This window comes from Maylandia zebra, linkage group LG16 (assembly GCF_041146795.1).
Source record: "Maylandia zebra isolate NMK-2024a linkage group LG16, Mzebra_GT3a, whole genome shotgun sequence".
NCBI classification, from domain to species: domain Eukaryota; kingdom Metazoa; phylum Chordata; class Actinopteri; order Cichliformes; family Cichlidae; genus Maylandia; species Maylandia zebra.
In genome coordinates this window covers 2,746,028-2,766,322 of record NC_135182.1, presented here as the reverse complement: position 1 = coordinate 2,766,322, position 20,295 = coordinate 2,746,028, and positions in this window count along the sequence as shown.

Below are 20,295 nucleotides of genomic sequence, written 5' to 3'. Positions count from 1 at the left end.
AGAAGGTAAAACAGACCATTTCAACAACACAGACACCTTGAACTGTTCCATCCTGCACATAGTATGTTCGTCTTTCCTCTTTAATTCTATGCAATTCTGTTCGGTTTTTTCCACATCGCGCTAAATGTCACCACTGCCTCAGAGTGCTTTTTATTGTAAGGTAAAGACCCTACAATAAAACACAGTAAGCTGCAATAAATAAGACTTCTATAACACCATTAAAGGCAGTCGTGAACAAGCGTCTCTGTAAGTTCAAAGAGGTATAGAGAAAGTCCACGTGATCTGCAGGAAAAAAAATCAAACGTCAAATTTTAGGACTAGGTTAACTTTGTCAATAAGCAGACTGTTGGGTGAAGATATGCTTCTCCCAGTTTAACTTCAAGGAAACATTTACCAGCGCGAGAGACTCAAGAGAAAATAAGATCAAAGGGTGCAGAGATACTGAAACCAACCAAAGACATGTCGTGGAAGAGCGCCACAGATTAATAATAACTAATGTGTAAACACATAATGAGTGAAGAAGAAACACTAATCATGGGAATCCCCCACAGCCTAGGCCTATTGCATGATACCTAGGGGAGGATTAAGGGTCACCTGATCCAGCTCTAACTATATGCTTTATCAAAATGGAATTTTTTAAGACTAATCTTAAGTAATAAGTAAGTAAGTAGAGACGGTGTCTGTTCTCTGAATCAAAACTGGGAGCATATCTTAATTGTTTTGCTATATTTATTTATATGTATAAAAAAATATATTGGTATTGTTTAAATTTTAATGCCTCTTGGGGTATTATCCGACTCCATCCAAATCACTGAATTCATGTGTTACAATCACTTTCTCAGGTATGGAGACAGCTTCTAAAAATATGTGAAAAAAAATGGTTGCTCCCAGGAGCTCTGTGACTCCAGTATGGTACTGTGACAGGATGCAGTCCAGTTGTGATATTTCATTACTACTAAATATTATTCCACAGTCAACTGTTAGTGGCATTTTAACAAAGTGGAAGCAACTGGGAATCACAGCAACTCAGCCATGAAGTGGTAGGCCACATAAATCACAAAGCCTGAGATCGGCAACTTTCTGCTGAGCCAGTCACTACAGATCTCCAAACATCATGTGACCTCCAGATCAGCTCAAGAACAGAGAGCAACAGAGAGAACGGACGCAATGCAAACGCGATACAAAGCATAGTTACTGCAGCATGCAGCAGTGGAAATGCGTTCTCTGGAGGGACGAATTACACTTCTCCATCTGCCAATGTGATAGACAAGTCTGGGTTTAGCAGGAGCCAGAAGAACGGTCTGGTATGGGGCTGTCGTTTAGGAGTTGGGCTTGGCCCTTTAGTTCCAGTGAAAGGAGCTCTTTATGGTTCAGTGTACAAAGATCTGTGGGCAAGTTTATGCTCCCAACATTGTAGAACAGTTTTAGGATGACCTTACCTCAACACATCTGAGATGAATTAGAGAGGAGGCTGCAGCCAGGCCTTCTCATTCAACATCACTGTCTGACCTCACAAATATCTTAGAATGGTTGGTAAAAAAAAAATCCCATAAACACACCTCTAAACCTTCTGGAAAGTCTTGCTGTGAAGCAGCAAGAAGGTCCTGGGTTCAGCTCCACCATCTGGCCTGGACCTTTCAGTGTGGTGACTGCATGGTCTCCCCAAGATCGCTTTTACCTGAGTAGAATATTTTAGTAGTCTCTGCTAACCTGAAGAGTGCACTCATAGAGGCTGACTCGTCATTATAGCTAAAGTCAGCACACTAACAACCATTTGTCCTGAGTTGATATGGAGTAATATTCTCAAGTATTTTTGATAGCAAGTAAGAACAAAGGTGAGTAATGAAGTGACAAGAAAAGAGAAACTTTACATACTTCCTGAATAATTTGCCTTTTGTGCACGTTCATTTGACCCTTTGATCAGGAGTGTTACATGTTACATACACACGGGGTCGTCTGAGACCCAAAGTGATTTCAAACCTGAGTTATCTCACTGCACTTGTATGAATTTCCTCTCGGTATCCACTTAGTTGAAAAACATACATGCTAGGCTAACTGATTACTCTAAATTGGCTGTAGGTGTGGAATTGAAGACGGAAGGTAGCTAAAGCACTGAAAAATATAAATACCAGTTCATAACATCCTATAATAAACAAAAGTAACAGGATAGTGGCAGAACAGAGAACAAACGAGTTTTAAATGAAGCAGCTTTCCAAATACATGGTTTGGGTCTCTCCCCCATGTTGATACCTGCAGCTGCCCCATTTTTGTCTCTGCAGTAATAAATGTTAATGGCACATCAAGGAGACATTATGGAGTCATGCTACAGTGAGTCTTCATTTAGAGCCACATGTGAGATGAACCACAGGCCAACTGTTTTAGGGTGCCCTGTCTGCTGACCTGTAATGGCCAATCCATTCTGATTAATTGTGTCCTTTAATGAGCAACCAGTGACAATTATATGGATGCTCCAGAGAGAAATGTGCAATATGTTAGGGTCCCTTGTGGAGTACTGCTTGACTGGCCCAACATCCTTTCAGAGGCCCCCTTGAGCCCCTCACCCCTCATTGTGGGAGAACAGGAGGCTGGGGTGAGATTAATAGAAAAGAGAGAGGATGATGGACCTGCTCCCAGGGGAGGAGTTGTAGCTCATTGACATGAAAAAATGTTTATCAGGCTGTGGTGTGATGTTGAAGCATTTTACAGTGCAGCAGTTTATTTATTTATTGTTTTGTGTTTGCATTTTAATTTGTGAAACTGTATATGCCATATTTTGTCTGGCTGATGGATGACAATACTGACTGATTCTGTATTGCTTTCAATTCATCTATCTATCCATCTATCCATCCATCTATCCATCTATCTATCTATAGGGATGGGTATCGTTTAGGTTTTATCCGATACCGGTGCCAAATCGGTACTTTTGAAACGGTGCCGGTGCTCAAACGGTGCTCAAACCGGTGCTTAAAGAATGGAGAACACAAAATTGGTCCAAAAACCTCTCATGTTCAGCTGTTTTTTGTAAAAAAATATAACAATGTTAGCCTTTTCTGCAGCTATGGGGCATATATGGTATCACTCTTGGCTGGAAGCAGTGCTTAAACAATGGAAAAAACACAAACTTTGTCCTAAACCTCTCATGTTTAACTGTTTCCCACTTTTTCTTTGGTCATTTTAGCTTTTTTAGCCAGGGTGAAGGGAGCATCTGCCATCAAACAAGAAGACAGCAGCATGTAGCTATGAAGGTGTTTGCTAGTTCACCTTACATGCATTAATGTAATAACGTGGTTAGCCTACTCAACGTAAATTACACACGAACAACATTAAGCTACTCACGCAGAGAAGAACGGCTGCTGCTGCATCATCATCCTCATCATTTCTGCTACACTGGCAGGGCTAGGGGCCAGGACTCTCCTCTTCGTGTTTTTGGGGGATGTTGCATAACAGGCAACCCACCCGCAGTAGATGTGCTCGGTGTGAGGTCTCGCAGCAAGCTATCAAATACGGCGCATTTCTGGGCTTTTAAAAAAACCCGCTATGCGTCGCCAGGTGTTTCATCAGATTTGAGGTGTTACCTCCTTTGACAGTATCACAGTATCAGCTTAAAGCACTTGTTGCTGCTGAGTTTGCATATTTTGCTATGAAGTACAGCCAGACTTTTAACCGCTTCGCCTTGGGCATTTTAAATCTGTAGCTCTGCTTTAACAGAACGTACGTACGTACCTGGCCCCGCCTACTATCCTCGGAAATGTAAAATGATTGGCTAGAATCTAAAGTGTATCACAGCTCAGGAAAAAAAAGCACCGAAATAAAGCACCGAAATGTGCGCTGCTTTTCGGTCTGGTTACTACCGTTTATGTCAGAACCGGTGGCATCATGGCACCTCCACGAGTGCCCATCCCTATCTATCTATCTATCGCTGTCACGGCGAATGGGATGAGCCATGTGGAGAAAAATAAAGGAGGATCCAATTGCAGGCACTCGTGGAGGTGCGAAGGAGGTTTATTGTAAGACAAAACAAGTTGAAAACGGCAAACAGAACTAAAGATAACCTGAGCTGGGAAAACTAAACTACTAAACACGAACATGAAGGAGGGTGAGCAGAGGCATATGACGGAAGACAGCAGGGAGACCACACGGCTGACGCCCAATGGATACACAGACAGACCAGCGACTACAACATAAGAAGACACGACTTAAATACACACAGAAGAACACAGGGAGATTACAAACAGGTGGGGAACACATCTGGAAGTAATAGGGCTAACGAGACAGGGGGCGGAGTAAAATTGAACACGCTGACATCACACATGCACATGAACCTTCAAAGTAAAACAGGAAACAAGACACACTTTACTAAGACACGGACTAGACAGAGAAAGACAGACTGAGCTAAACTTGCAATAATAACAAAATACAACCAGAACATTAATCATAATACATATACCAGAATAACTGAAACATAGATTTATCATAATAATCAATAAAGCACCAGAGAAACAGAAATCAATCCATCATTCAAAAATAAACCAAAACATAAGAAACTCAAAATGCTGCGTCAAAATGGCCCAGACCGTGACAATAGCACCAAATACAACAACAGTCGCCTCAAGGTGCTTTATATTGTAAGGTAGACCCTACAATAATACATACAGAGAAAAAACCCAACAATCATATGACCCCTGTGAGCGAGAGCTTTGGCGACAGTGGGAAGGAAAAACTCCCTTTTAACAGGAAGAAACCTCCGGCAGAACCAGGCTCAGGGAGGGGCGGCCTTCAGTTTTCAGGCTCCTTTTCTGTGAAACCAGCTCCCAGTTTTAATTTGGGACACAGCTTCTCTACTTTTAAGATTAGCCTTAAAACTTTCTTTTTGATAAAGCTTAAAGCTTAGTTAAAACTATTCAATCATACACTTGGAAAAGTTTCACAGAATTATATTTGGGCTCATAACAATTAAGAGACTTGATGTAATGATACTGGGTTCAAATGTAGGCCTACTGTAAATGAAGGCATGCTCTCTTCTTTTGGTAATGTAAAGAAAAACCCTAATTATGTTTCTTTCAGAAATATAGCTCCTAGCATCTTCCAAGTTGTGAAAGTGAACATATCTGCAGTTTTAATAGGGACAAGAGGCTCCCAGGCATTATCCACTATGTTAAGTAGAGATTTGAAGCCAAAAGAGAAAATGGTGATGGACTTAACAGCAGCAGTCACAGACTCAACATCTCCTCTTGCTGTCTCAAACTCATTCCACAACAGAGTATATTGTGAAGGATACTGTGCTAGCACTCATACACACAGGGGAAACATTCAATGTTTGTTAAGGACCTCCAACAGAGAGCAGATCAGTATTAGCTTCCAAATAAGCAAATTTTGCCCGTCTTCTCAGTCCAGGAGGTTTCCTAAATGAACCTCTGTGATCTCGTCATGGCCTTTCATTCAAAAGCAATGCTTCTCTGCCTCAGGCCGTGATAGCAATATCTTTTCACCGACTGGTTAAAAAGTCCTCCTGAAACCCTTTAATTACTGCGATGCTGAGATATGGATACAGCATTATGCTGATGGTAATTGAGGAAATGTGTGTAACCACCCCCACCGTTATTAATTCATGTAATTTCCTCTTTCACTTCAAGTTAATTGGAATAAAATGCTTGCTACATTAGCGTCATAATGAAAGGCAATAATCTACAAAAATGTATAAGAGCAAGACCTTCTCTGCAGGGTCACATTAATTAAATTCCTTTTCATTCATATTTCATTATAACGTGCTCAGTATCAGGCTGTGTGCCATTCAAAAGGCACTGATGAGAGAAAAAAAAGGTGAATTGTTGAGCGAACCCAACTGTCAGTGAATTTAGTTCCAAATTAATTATTTCAGACTGATAACCTCTTTCATCTCTTTTGACTTTATAGAAAGAGCCAATTAATTATGTCAAACATGTTCTCTCTTTTTACTCTCCAAAGCGAGCAGGCAGGCTGATGGGGATGTTTACTGTAAGAGGATAGGATGATGGCGGGTTGGTGGGTAATGGCTGTGTGTGTGTTTGGGGGTGGTGGTTGATAGGGAACAGCCCTCCCTCCCCTAATGTCGACACACCTGTCAGGCATAGAGCTCGTTATCTAGGCGCTGAGGGCCCAGGGTGGTTGTGTCAGGAGCCGGGCTCCAGCAGCAATTCAGAGGACCATGTTGGAGCTGCATGGTGAAACGCACACACAAACACAGACACACTATGAACACTCTGTCCACTGTTAGACAATTCACTCAATTAACCCACTGCACTCAGCTGCAGCCTTAATGAGCTGGGGAGCAGACAGAGAAGAAGTTGAGGTTCAGTGGATGTTGTTTCTTGTACAAACTTGGTGTGTTCTCATTATAGCTGTTGTGTTTTGGTTAATTTCAGTTCACTGAGTATTTGTTTATGCGCGGCTCTCTTAAGCACCCACCACAGTATTTTAATCAGGTTGAGGTCTGGCGTTTGACTTTGCCACAGCAACACATTGATTTTCTTTTTAGTCGTGCTGTTGTAGATTTGCTGCTGCGCTCAGGATCATTGCACCTCATTAACTAGTATTTTCATGGAAACGTTCTTACCCTGTGCGCAAAAATGTATTTGCATGCAAAATTACTGTTGGATTTATCAAATATCCATACAGACCTGTTCTCTTAGTGAATCAGAATAACCTGTGGCATTGTGCAATCTACCAATTTCTCTCCATAAAGAAACACGTTTATCTCCCGGTGCAGCAGAGAAAGTGGTGACAATATTGTAAGAGAGAAGCCAGCATCTCGAATATGAGAAACATACAGTCTTACTGTATAAAATGTAATAAAAGTGGGAGAAAGCCAGAAGATGCACAGCTTTCCAAAGCGTTTCTACAGGAGTGAGAATCATTAAAAGAAAAAAGTCCAAAAAACCAACACTGAGGCTGACTGCTATAGACACTCATCAAACATCACGTACAGAGATTTTTGGAATCAAAGTTGATATAAAAAAGCCTAACAGACTTCAAGAAAAAGGAACCAGAAGAAGAATGAGGAACATGAGATCTGTTGACCCCAAATCCTGTGGCTGATGACATCCAGCAATGATAGAGGTGCTTTCTAATGAAAGATAAGGACATTTATGATAAGATGAGATAATGGAATATGTTTAAATTGACAGATGTTTCACTGATCTGTCAACATGAAGCTGAGTGTGTAAATGAAGCCTTAGATTTATCGGCCCATTTATATCCCCAGCGGTCACTTATGGTCATGAGCTTTGGGTACTGACTGAAAGAAAGAGATCGTGGATACAAGCCACAAGATTTAGGCACAAAAGTATTGATAAATCATGGATTTGTGTATATGCATGATTTACACACTGATTTGTATGTATGGACTGTTGGTAAATGAGTCCAAGCTTTGAATGGGTCAAACAGGTGGCCTTTCAAGGGGTCTGCGGCTGCAGACCTTAATGTGGTGGCGCGAATGAGGGATAACCAGGGAAGGTGACTAAGGGATGTTGACAACGCCACCTGGGGGGAGAGGTACACCCCAGGAAAGATTTTTATAGCCAATGTAGATGTTACACTAGCTGCCAAAGCCCACAGGCTCGCTATTAACAGCAGAGGTGAGGCAGATCAGTTTTACAAATCAAAATGTATTAACAAAAACTGCTAAAAGCATAGAACTGTAAAATCAGAAATGGTAGCAGGGCTGAGCCTGCAAGATGGCAATTAAAACACTTTATTAACAAACAATGACCAGGCTCGCTGCCACGATGCTACCCTACAACAATAACAACTTGATAAAATAACAAAAAATAGTGGAGACCGGCCACTTGAGGAGGCAACCTACCAGGAGGAGTGCCCAAGGGTGCCACCGATTACTCACCCATGTACTTCCACTGCAAACCTCACTGTCACTCACACTGAAATCTAAATGGTGAAATCTAGCTATGCCTGGTGTGTACACTCTCATGCATCGGGGAGGGGATTCCACCTCACGTGCCTAGCCCCTCAACAAGCAGCCGCACCTCCACTACAGCAACACAACAAAAAAAGCATAAAATGTTAAACAAATTAGTAAAAGAGATCTACATGAAACAAATAGTTACAGTTCTTTATAATAATAATAATAATAATAATAATAATAATAATAATAATAATAATAAAAGCAAGATTAAAATATATAAAACAATTCTGAGTAAAATTCTGAGTAAAAGACCATAAAACCAGGAGTCAGTCAAGGCCAGTCCATAAACGTTTGTAAAATGACAACAGGCTACTATATGCCACATTAAGACAAACACAAGGGTCCCACTTACCACTCTCTAAAGGGCAATACTAAAATGGAGACATGGAATGAAACACAGGAAGGGGAACATGGGAACAGAAAAGGGAGATGAAACACAACGGCATGACTAGGACCTGGAGAGCGACGGAGTGAGACACACACAAAGACAAAGGCACAAATAGACATAAGGTAAAAGGACTGGATGTTATAGTCCCTGATAATGCATTGCTTTAAATGGAGAGAATCTGAAACCAAAAATTACAAGTGAACTCAAAGACATACATAGGGCTAAACTCAATACTATAAACACTTAAACATCTCCAAAATGCAGCAAAAAAGGGTCATAAATACTAAATGAACTCAAAATTCTGGGTCAATGACCCAGCACCCTGACAGTGGCCTCACATCCGAGTCATGACAGGGAACATCCCTGCTGAGGCCTAGAAAATTAATTCAATTCAATTCAATTTTCTTTATGTAGTGCCAAATCAAATAGAGTAAAGACCCCACAATAATAGAAAGAAATCCTAACAATCAAACAGCCCCATCTGAGCAAGCATTTAGTGACAGTGGGAAGAAAACCTCGGCCTTCACTTGGCTCAAGGAGCGTCATCTGCTGTGACCACTGGGGGTGAGGGGAGGAAAATGAGACTATTAGGGTTTTCTCTGAGCTTTGTATGATCTGGCATAAATCTCTCTCTTCTCTCCGTTCAGTATCATGTCGACATGTGCCACTGCTTCTGGACACCACGCGCTTTAGTATGGAGGACCACAAGAGCCACACACATTGAAGTAAAGAATTGTACAATAAATTATGTGTTTGTAAATTGATTTACAAATAAATATTTTTAAATTATTTTATTTTTTCAAACATTATAAAAGTAAAAAGTATTCAATAAAATTAATGAAATAAAAACACTATTTTTAAATCAAGCTTTGCCCTGCTAAGAAGTGTGTGTGCTTGTACAAAGGCCGTTCAGCCTCAGGATTTACACTATGCCCGACACAGATATGTGAAGAATGAAGGGAAACGGAGAGCTGAACCTCCCAGTGTGGGCCTGTGGACGCAGCCTGGCCACCTGTTGAAGGTAGAAGGTTGCTAACATGGTTAGCTCATGAAAATATTACCCAACAGTACGAGCTAGCTAAGTTTTTTGTAAGCTGCTGTGGTCTTCACAAATAAAACTTGAAGTAGCTCAGACTATTAGAACCAGCACTGAGCCCTGTTACATTTATACAGTGTTAGAACAACAACTGCAACGTGCAGCTTTTAAACTCGTGAATAAAATGCTGACAGTAAACACATCAGTCCAGATGTTACCACATTACTTTATGATACTTAGAGTTAAAAGAACTGAGACAGACACACAAGCATCACACCACATCTGGCGTATATAGTTCCATTTTGTACGGTACATTGTTGAAATAATAAACTATATATTCCAGTTATCCACTTAAAAGTAATTTTTGAGTAAATGAAAGTGAAATTCACCTGCAAGTGTTTTTAACAAACTTTGTTGTTTTGCAGAATTCATCAGCAGCTGTGCAGGGATGTATTTGATTACTGTTCCACTTTTCTAACCTGGAAGCTGAGGATGGCTTAATCCTGACAAAGACCCATCCTCAGCACTTATCTTAGATGTTACATCCTCCGTGCAGGAATTCCAGAGAGAGAGAGCAACAAACACTGATTAAGATCAGCCAGAAATCTGTTCCTTTCTGGCAGCTGTGGCAACTTATAATAAGAAAGATAGCATTCTCAGAACAATGCTGTGTCATGTGTGATGTGTCAACATATGAGGATATTTCATGTTTAATCATGGATTCCCGTGAACATGAAAATTTACCATGTTTTTCATGTCTTCCAGTTAAAACCAGACCAGTCTATTGTGTCTTCTGTACGGGCCAGTGCACCTGCCTGGTCATTAAAGGGGAACTAGTGTACTCCGTATCGCCATGGGAGAGCTTTCAGTACTTGTTGGACTGGGAAGGTTATGGCCTGGAAGAGTGTTCTTGGCTGCCTCGATCCTTGATCTGCTATTCCAGTAAGTTGCAAGAATTTCACCGTAGGCAACCTGACAACCTTGGTAGATTGCCGGGAGGCTCCCGTTACGGGTGCACCGCTGTTTGAGGGACCACTGTGTGCATCTAAGAGAACAGGCCACTCTCCAGGTGGGGGGATCTAACAAAGGTGGACGGGTTTGTTTTGGGTCCCCCTGGTCCTTTCCTCCCCGTCCCCAATTGCTTCCCTTCTCCCACCACACATGCAGGGCCTTGGGGGTGCAGGTGTGTCACTGAGGTGTATGGGAGGTCCTCCTTCTCTGTGCTCATCGTGTACATTCTCACAACACGTACACATGGGTGGGGTCTTGGGGTGGGCACACTGAATAGCGTCCAGAGGGGAGTCTGTTCATTCAGACACTGGTTTCACCCATGGTCCCCAGTGTATACACCAAACCACAACCTCAGTGACACACCAACCTGCCCTCATGCTGATCTAATGTGTTGCGATTTTTCATTTTTCCAGTTCACAAGGACAGTCTTCATAGCAATGCATAAGGTGGTGAGAGCCACATGAACTGTGTTCATTTGCATAGAGAGATCATGTAGGTTGCCCAACAAGCACATTGAAGGGGAGGCTGTAATAAGTCTTCACATATCTCTGAACAGCTGAACAGAACCAAAGAGCGTAGATTTAATTGTAAGGTGTATTGACAGTGTTAGATAATGCAAAACCATCCCGAACATCCTTTGACCTGTATAGTGCACTCTATGCAAGATGTATTAAGTGCAGATTGGGGTTTCTAGTCATTTTAAAGGGTTTTAAACATGTCTGAGACCAGAAGTTGTAGTCTAACCAAACTGAAACTTCTCCTATTCAACAACAGGAAGGGATATTGACTCATTTATTTTATGGGGAAATGAAAATCCTGTAGGTGAGGTCGGATGTCGGCGACTCGGCGGAAAAAGCTGATTTGTGGCTCAGAATTAAACAAACACCTTTTTGAAGCTTAAATTACACCAAACAACTGACAGACAACTAAACACATCTGCATAATTATTTCCAACACCCTGGAGGACAGCAAGGAGAATTTGCCCATCTGCTAGGGGACAGGAGGGGAGTAACATACAGGAGCCCTCACACGAGAAACTGAGTAAAATAAAAGGTTTTATTGCAAACGTCAACCAAAAGACCAACAGGGCTATTCAACAGACCACTGGGCAACCAATTGACACACGTAATGCATTAACACAGAGGAATGTAAAAGCTAAGGGTTAACTCAGGCAAGCTAGCATCACAAAACTCTAATCAAGCTAAGTTCAACCATGTACCAAGGTTAACAAAGTTCAATACTGTGAACATGGTTCAACAAACAAAGTTCCAAGAGGGAAGCATGAAGGGCAAACTGCATGTTCAGTCCTAAGCAGCAGCCCCTGAGTGCAGGATCCCGAGCCTTTTGTAGCTACAGGTGAGTACAATCAAGCACTCATTGCTTCCTGGAGCATCACAGGATCCCAGGCAGCCAATTGTCTGTGAGGGTTGACTCACTGCAATCTGCATACAGGAGGGCTGGCACAGGTCTCCAGCTAGCCAGTCGTCAGTGAGTCCTGGCACTCTTGGATTTGCTTGAAGAGAAAAGGGTCCCCCACTCGCGCCGAGGCACAGGGCCGTAGCATGTACTTAAAATGACTTACAGTGTACTTAAAATTGATTAGTTCATACTAAAAATTATTTATGTTGTACTTAAAATTACTTACTCAGTAATTAAGATTACTTATGCTGTATTTACTCACAGTGCAGTTTGTGTCTCTTTTCTTTTTAGATTGAGTGACTGCCTAACATGGCCTACACCCCAAAAAGTACAATGTTGTAAGATTTCCAAATAAATTTTGTTTTTCTTGAAAGTTCCATGAAATTACCTAGTAATTAAATTAACTTACAATGTGTGTGAATGGGTGGATGACTGGATATGTAAAGCGCTTTGGGGTCCTTAGGGACTAGTAAAATACCATGTATTTGAAATTAATTACAGTATAATAAAATTTACTTGCGACGTACTTAAAATTACTTAAAGTGCTTCATTGTTTCCTGTGAAAAGCTGACTTGTTACCCCGTTACTCTAGTATAACTAACTGTAAGTATTTGTATGTAAATACAGTTACACGGTAATTTCAACGGTACCTACTCCTTAGTCGCAGGTTGTATTAGAAAGTGCTACCTACTTCACCTTTCTTGTGCATATTTGTGGCACCAACAAGGCAGTGGGTGATTTTCCAAGCTAAAGTGAGGCTGCAGGACACAAGACTGCACCACACTGTATTTAGTTATTTAATCGATCAGTTCTATTGATCTGCACGTCCTCTGTATAAGTCCAAGGTCAGCACTCCAAGTATTTCCAGATCACTTTATGACTTATGAAAAGAACTATATAAATCATTTAATACAACTTAAATTTTAAAGAGTTCAAATCAATATGGAAATCTGTCTTTCATTAGATAACTTGGCCATGAGACTGACTTTTAAAGAGAAGACTGTGTTTGCAATTAGGTACCTGATTTGTTCATTTACATTTACTATTTTTCTTTTTTTAAGTGCTTGGAGGTGAATGTTGTTGTGATTTAGTGCTATGCAAATAAAACTGAACTGAAAAAATAAAGTTAAATGTTCATCTGATGTGAGTGAGCGATTCTATAAATAATTAAGATTAAGCTATCAAAACAAAGATGTAAAAAATCATAACTGGGATGAAATGTGTGTTGGTGATCTTAATAAGGCTTAATATGTATTGATGAATACATTCTTAGAATATATAATACACATTGTTTTATAGGATATGTGGTGGAAAGATAAAGAGAGAACCAGTAAAGTGACAATAAATAAAATGATTACCATCTTGTCACTACACAGGAAGGAATAATATCCTACAAACATGAAAGTTGGTATGTTGGTTGGTTTGTAAGTTTAAGTGTTTTATTGACTTGTTGCCTGTAAAAAGTACTTCTACTTAAAAATACTCATATTAGCAAGTTTTAGGATGTGGTTAGCGTAGCCTGGTACCTTTAGCTGTTTCAATGAACTTGAGATTATAAAGAAATCAATTGTTTGCATTTCCTCTCAGCTATTTTCTACATTGACACACAAAAGAATGCACAGGTACAATGAAAAGCTGAAACGGCAAAATAAACTTAAAGATAAGGCCAAATGTGTCTTTTCTTTGCCACATGTAGCATCATAGCAATGCAACCTTTTTTGTCAGAAACCACGTCTTTGCAACTTTGTTGTCATCACAAATTCCATAAAACTCGATAAACACAGAGCTTGATTCAAGATGCCCTACACACACTGTCTACCACCTCTTAATGGTGCAAGGAAAGTAAACAGATTCAGAAAAATGTCACAGATGATATGTAGTTCACGAGGAACTGTACCTAGTGGACAGCTACCTTCAGGGAGTTCCTAGAACTCCTAGAACACTTATACTTTATTTCCTTTTAAAAAAACTTTACAATGACAGAATCTGAAGACCAGGAATGTTCGATTACAACACTATTGCTATGGGCAATCTGCTAAAACAAGCAAGGCAAGAAAAGCTCGCTCAGTTAGACCATTAATTAAAACATATATGAACAAAAGTACTGGGCCACCCGCATGTTAAATCTACAGGAGCTCCTCAGCCATGGAAACCCACACCATGAGACTACCAGTACACATCAGCATGTGCAGTAGACAAACAGTGATTGTCCAAAACACAACACTCGAATTAAGCTCTAAAAGGAAAAATGCCTGAATTAAATAAAAAGAGAGATGTAGTTCTGTTGTCCATATAGTCTACCAAAATGAAGGCAATCTCGTCCCTTACAGTTCCAGCAGCTTTCCGCTCCATAAAATCTCATAGTGTATGTTTGCATTTATCCTATTAATTAACATCTTTTATCCATTGTCTTTGGACGCTTTAGTCAGATCCATGGGAAACTGTGTTGACATTTCCATGTGTGCATCCGTGTCACATTAACAAAGGGTGGACATTTCCAACCTGAACAGCAAACAGCATTTTTGGCTGTTTCCACATGTGATTGTTTGATGAATCACATGCAAGGGTATTTACCCCGATAACTCAAATTTACACTCTAATTTATCATTTTAACAGATATGTTTTTCCTGCTAATCAAATTGGCCAACATCCACCCACCCATTGTCTTCCACTTATTCAGTTCACACATGTTGCCTTTAATGTCATACAAGTCTTGTTGCAGAAAAAGATGCCCAAGCGCTGTTGGACTAAGCTACATAACCTTCAAAGCTTTTAAAGGGATGTTGATGTTTTTAAAAATATTTCCAGTTTACACGCAAAATATTGTATTCCAGCTGTCTTTGTTACTTCCCATCATTTGAATGTTTTAACTTAATTTTATAGGCATGACTCGAAGGGGCAAACATCTCTTTTGTTCTGGCACCAGCTAAATCTAGTCTTTTCCACAGCTTCTTTTTACCAAACCTGCACCTTTGTGATCGATCTCAGTTATAGTTCAATCCAATAAAAGCTTCAAGCTATCATAAATTATTTGTGATATCTGATACTAAATTGTGCACCAGCCCACAAGAACTAATTATTTTGATAATCATGGCCAAGATCAAGGTTAATGACTCCCTCAGGCTAGAGTGTGGGTTACATTATCTTCAAAAACAAGACAAACATTTACATTTACTTTATTCATGAACAGTGCTTTTTCACCTGAAAGAAAATCCTAAAAAACCCCATGAAAGATGATGGGGTATGTGGTTGTATTTGTGAGATACCTTTTCAGCTGAGTAGAAGTAATTCTCCTTGATTCGTTCCCAGTCACACATCCAAATGAGTTTGGATGAGAAACACAGCAGGGGGCCTGATGGTTCCCTGATATCCCAAACCCAATCTAATCCATGCCTCTACATGGAATCATTGTCCCGTCTGTTGAATCTGCAATGAATTTATGCATTGCAGATGTGTTTGTTGATAAATAAATACATACATAAATACACAAAGAAAGAAGAAACACTCTAAACTGAAGTCAAACAAAAGGAACGGCTGAAAGAGTCATTTTTAATGTAGTGGCTTCAGTTTGGTATCCCAGAGTGCAGGACAACAGACGGTGTTTTGTGATGAACTGGAATTTTTCTGTATGTATTTATCCGTGACACAAATGCATATTTTCTGTTTAGATATAACAGTACTTCTGTCCTGGAGAAAATACATTTACATGCTAAGTGTCAATCAGTTAATTCACAGAGCGTTATAAGCACACAAAGCTTATCAGCATGTTTTTATTCACTGCTTTGCTTTTATGGATGCAATTTGACAGTTTTTGACAGTTTTTGGGACATACTTTACATCTTTATAATGGTCACTTTGTGAAAAACATGAGGCTTTTCCAGGAAAGGAGAATCTTTTGAATATATATGAATCTTCAGCTTTTCTGCCGCATAATCAAAGATAAGAATTGGGCTCTAACCCTCTTTTGCCTTGAAATACTGATATTTCACCAACTGCAATAGTGGCTTGCAAAAGTATTCGGCCCCCTTGAACTTTCCCACATTTTGTCACATTACAGCCACAAACATGAATCAGTTTTACTGGAATTCCAGGTGAAAGACCAACACAAAGTGGTGCACACGTGAGAAGTGGAACCAAAATCATACATGATTCCAAACATTTTTTACAAATAAATAACTGCAAAGTGGGGTGTGGTAATTATTCAGCCCCCTGAGTCAATACTTTGTAATTGTAATAATTCCCTCAATTACTTTGTAAATAAGGTGATGGACTTGAGATCCAAAATTTCCTCAAGTTCCACCCCTTATGAAGATACCCCTTGCTGTCTTGGATCATTTACCTCCTTTTCTCCAATCACACTTAATGACTTAATTATAGTTTTAGGTAAAGTGAAATCCTCATCATGCTCTACATTCTAAAATCAGCCAGGTTCTTGCCTCTTTCCGTCCTTCAGTCAAGTCAAATATTGAATATCTTGGAGTAATATTTAACTCTTCTCTGGGCCTTGACTCTCATGTAAAATCTTTGTCTCATTCCTGTTTCTATCATTTAAGAAACATCTCTAAACTGCGACATATGGTGTCTTCAGCTGAACTGGAAAAACTCATTCATGCATTTGTGTCATCACGCTGAGATTACTGTAATTCCCTGTTTACTAGTTTGGATAAATCATCTTTCTCTCGCCGCCAGGCAATACAAAACGCAGCAGCCAGACTACTACACTCAACAAAAATATAAACGCAACACCTTTGTTACTGCTCCCATTCCCCATGGGATGGACGTAGAGACCTAAAATTCATTCCAGATACACAATATAACCATCCCTCCCAAACAGTGGTCACAAATCAGTCCAAATGTGTGGTAGTGGGCACATCTGCTATATTGAGATAATCCATCCCACCTCACAGGTGTGCCACATCAGGATGCTGATCTGACATCATGAGTAGTGCACAGGTGTACCTCAGACTGCCCACAACAAAAGGCCACCCTGGAATGTGCAGTTTTTTGCGCTATTGGGGGTCTGGGGACCCAGAACCGGTCAGTATCTGGTGTGACCACCATTTGCCTCATGCAGTGCAACACATCGTCGCATGGAGTCTATCAGATTGGCAATTGTGGCCTGTGGAATGTTGGTCCACTCCACTTCAATGGCTGTGCGAGGTTGTTGGATATTCGTGGGAACTGGTACACGCTGTCGTATACGCCGGTCAAGCACATCCCGAACATGCTCAATGGGTGACATGTCCAGTGAGTATGCTGGCCATGCAAGAACTGGGACATTCTCAGCTGCCATCTGCCCTGAACAATGTGAACCATGATTCATCCGTGAAGCGCACACCTCTCCAACGTGCCAGACGCCATCGAATGTGAGCATTTGCCCACACAAGTCTGTTACGGCAACGAGCTGGAGTCAGGTCAAGACCCCGATGAGGACGACGGGCATGCAGTTGAGCGTCCCTGAGACGGTTTCTGACAGTTTGTGCAGAAATTGTTTGGTTGTGCAAACCAATTGTTCCAGCAGCTGTCTGGGTGGCTGTTCTCAGACGATCTTGGAGGTGAACCTGCTGGATGTGGAGGTCCTGGGCTGGTGTGGTTACACGAGGTCTGCGGTTGTGAGGCCGGTTGGATGTGCTGCCATATTCTCTGAAACGCCTGTGGAGACGGCTTATGGTTGAGAAATGAACATTCAATGCACGGGCGACAGATCTGGTCGGCATGCCAATTGCACGCTCCCTCATTGCTTGTGGCATCTGTGGCATTTTGCTGTGAGACAAAACTGCACATTCCAGGGTGGCCTTTTGTTGTGGGCAGTCTGAGGTACACCTGTGCACTACTCATGATGTCAGATCAGCATCCTGATGTGGCACACCTGTGAGGTGGGATGGATTATCTCAATATGGCAGATGTGCCCACTACCACACATTTGGACTGATTTGTGACCACTGTTTGGGAGGGATGGTTATATTGTGTATCTGGAATGAATTTTAGGTCTCTACGTCCATCCCATGGGGAATGGGAGCAGTAACAAAGGTGTTGTGTTTATATTTTTGTTGAGTGTAACTCGTCCTACCAAGCGTGTTCACATCACTCCCATCTTATATTCTTTACATTGGCTCCCGATAGAGTTTAGAATTTGCTTTAAAAATCTTGTTTTAACATACAGAGCACTAAATGGCCCCAGATTATTTATCCAAGCTTCTTATAAAATACACTGCTGCTTGTCGTCTCCGCTCAGACTCAGAGTCTGTTGGTTGTTCCCCTTACACGACTGAAGACAAAAGGGGGCGGAGCCTTTCAGTCTGTTGCACCAAGGCTGTGGAATAGTTTACACTACAATTACGTTTGCTTGACTCTGTGGATTCTTTTAAAAAGCAGTTAAAAACGTTTCTATTCAAACAAGCCTTTTGTTGATCTACATATTTTATATTCTTTACATTTGATCTTTTACACTGTGTATAATGTCTATTGATTGTATTGTTTATTTTAATATTTGTGTACAGCGCTTTGTGACTGCCTGTCTGTGAAAAGCGCTTAATAAATAAACTTTACTTACTTACTTTGTAGAACCAGCTTTTGCTGCAGCTCCAGCTGCCAGTCTTTTAGGGTCTGTCTCTACCAGCTTTGCACATCTACAGACTGAAATCTTTGCTCATTCTTCTTTGCAAAACAGCTCCAGCTCAGTCAGATTAGATGCACAGCGTTTGTGAACAGCAGTTTTCAGATCTTGCCACAGATTCTCGATTGGATTTAGATCTGGACTTTGACTGGGCCAGTCTAACACATGGATATGTTCTGTTTTAAACCATCGCATTGTTGCCCTGGCTTCATGTTTAGGGTCGTTGTGAACCTCCACCCCAGTCTCAAGTCTTTTGCAGACTCCAAGAGGTTTTCTTCCAAGATTGCCCTGTATTTGGCTCCATCCATCTTCCCATCAACTCTGACCAGCTTCCCTGTCCCTGCTGAAGAGAAGCCCCCCCAGAGCATGATGCTGCCACCACCATATCTGACAGTGGGGATGGTGTGTTCAGAGTGATGTGCTGTGTTAGTTTTCTGCCACACATAGCGTTTTGCATTTTGGCCCAAAAGTTCCATGTTGGTCTCATCTGACCAGAGCAGCTTCTTCCACATGTTTGCTGTGTCCCCACATGGCTTGTGGCAAACTGCAAACGGGACTTCTTATGGTTTTCTGTTAACAATGGCTTTCTTCTTGCCACTCTTCCATAAAGGCCAACTTTGTGCAGTGCACGACTAATAGTTGTCCTATGGACAGATTCCCCCACCTGAGCTGTAGATCTCTGCAGCTCGTCCAGAGTCACCATGGGCCTCTTGGCTGCATTTCTGATCAGCGCTCTCCTTGTTGGGCCTGTGAGTTTAGGTGGACGGCCTTGTCTTGGTAGGTTTACAGTTGTGCCATACTCCTTCCATTTCTGAATGATGGCTTGAACAGTGCTCCGTGGGATGTTCAAGGCTTGGGAAATCTTTTTTTAGCCTATGCCTGCTTTAAATTTCTCAGTAACTTTATCTACAGAGCATGATGAGGATTTCACTTTACCTAAAACTATAATTAAGTCATTAAGTGTGATTGGAGAAAAGGAGGTAAATGATCCAAAACAACAAGGGGTATCTTCATAAGGGGTGGAACTTGAGGAAATTTTGGATCTCAAGTCCATCACCTTATTTACAAAGTAATTGAGGAAAGTATTACAATTACAAAGTATTGACTCAGGGGGCTGAATAATTACCACACCCCACTTTGCAGTTATTTATTTGTAAAAAATGTTTGGAATCATGTATGATTTTGGTTCCACTTCTCACGTGTGCACCACTTTGTGTTGGTCTTTCACCTGGAATTCCAGTAAAACTGATTCATGTTTGTGGCTGTAATGTGACAAAATGTGGAAAAGTTCAAGGGGGCCGAATACTTTTGCAAGCCACTATAGTTGCAGCAGTTTTGTCGGCTGCACATCCATGATGCAAATCTGCTGTTACACCTCATCCCAAAGGTACTCTGTTGGATTAAGGTCGGATGACATTAGAGGAGTAATTCAACTCAATTTAATTCATTTTTATTTATATAACTCCATATCACAACAATAGTTGCCTTAAGCAGAGTTAACTCACTGTCATGTTCAATAAAGCAGTCTGAGATCATCTTACTAACATGTGACAAGGTGTGTTATTCTGCTAAAAGTCAGAAGGCTGGCTGTAGCTCAGGAGGTAGAGAAGGTCATCTACTGGTTGGAAGGTTGGTGGTTTGATCCCTGGCTGCCAAATATCCTTGGACATGATATTAACCAAGATGTGTCCATCAGAGTATGAATTGTGTGAACTTAAACATGAAAAAGGTGCTCGTGTGAATGAGAGATGTTGTATAAGAGGGCTCTGGGAAAGTAGAAAAGCTTTATAAGAATCAGCCCATTTAAGCTCGGCATACATGATTTTTCAGTCGTGCGACCACTTTGGGGATCTGCCCGAGTTTGGCCT